Genomic DNA, 354 nt, shown 5'->3' with positions numbered 1-354 from the left:
TAATGTTGAGAGAGAAAATATTTTGGAAGCAATACTAAAAATGTTTTACATACATGATATAGAAAACAAAATAGGTTCCAAATTGACTCTCCATAGGACGTTTAGTCTTGGAGCCACTTTTCATACCGATTTGCGTTAATGCAACGCAAAAGTAGTTTCATTGATTGATTCTGAGTTTTACGTCCCGTTCAGCAGCGAGGCTATATGAGACGTGGACTTACTGATTAACGTGGAATCCGAACCACATGAGCTCCCGCCGGGAATCGAACCCGTGTCTCCCACGCAAAAGTAGTGTTTCATTTGGCCGGCTTAGAAGTCACGGAGAGGTTGGTATAGTTCTGTTCACGACATAAA

This window comes from Thermobia domestica, chromosome 9 (assembly GCF_964235325.1).
Source record: "Thermobia domestica chromosome 9, izTheDome1.hap1.1, whole genome shotgun sequence".
In the NCBI taxonomy this organism is placed as follows: domain Eukaryota; kingdom Metazoa; phylum Arthropoda; class Insecta; order Zygentoma; family Lepismatidae; genus Thermobia; species Thermobia domestica.
The sequence above is the reverse complement of the archived record's forward strand: the minus strand, read 5'-3'. Positions refer to the sequence as shown.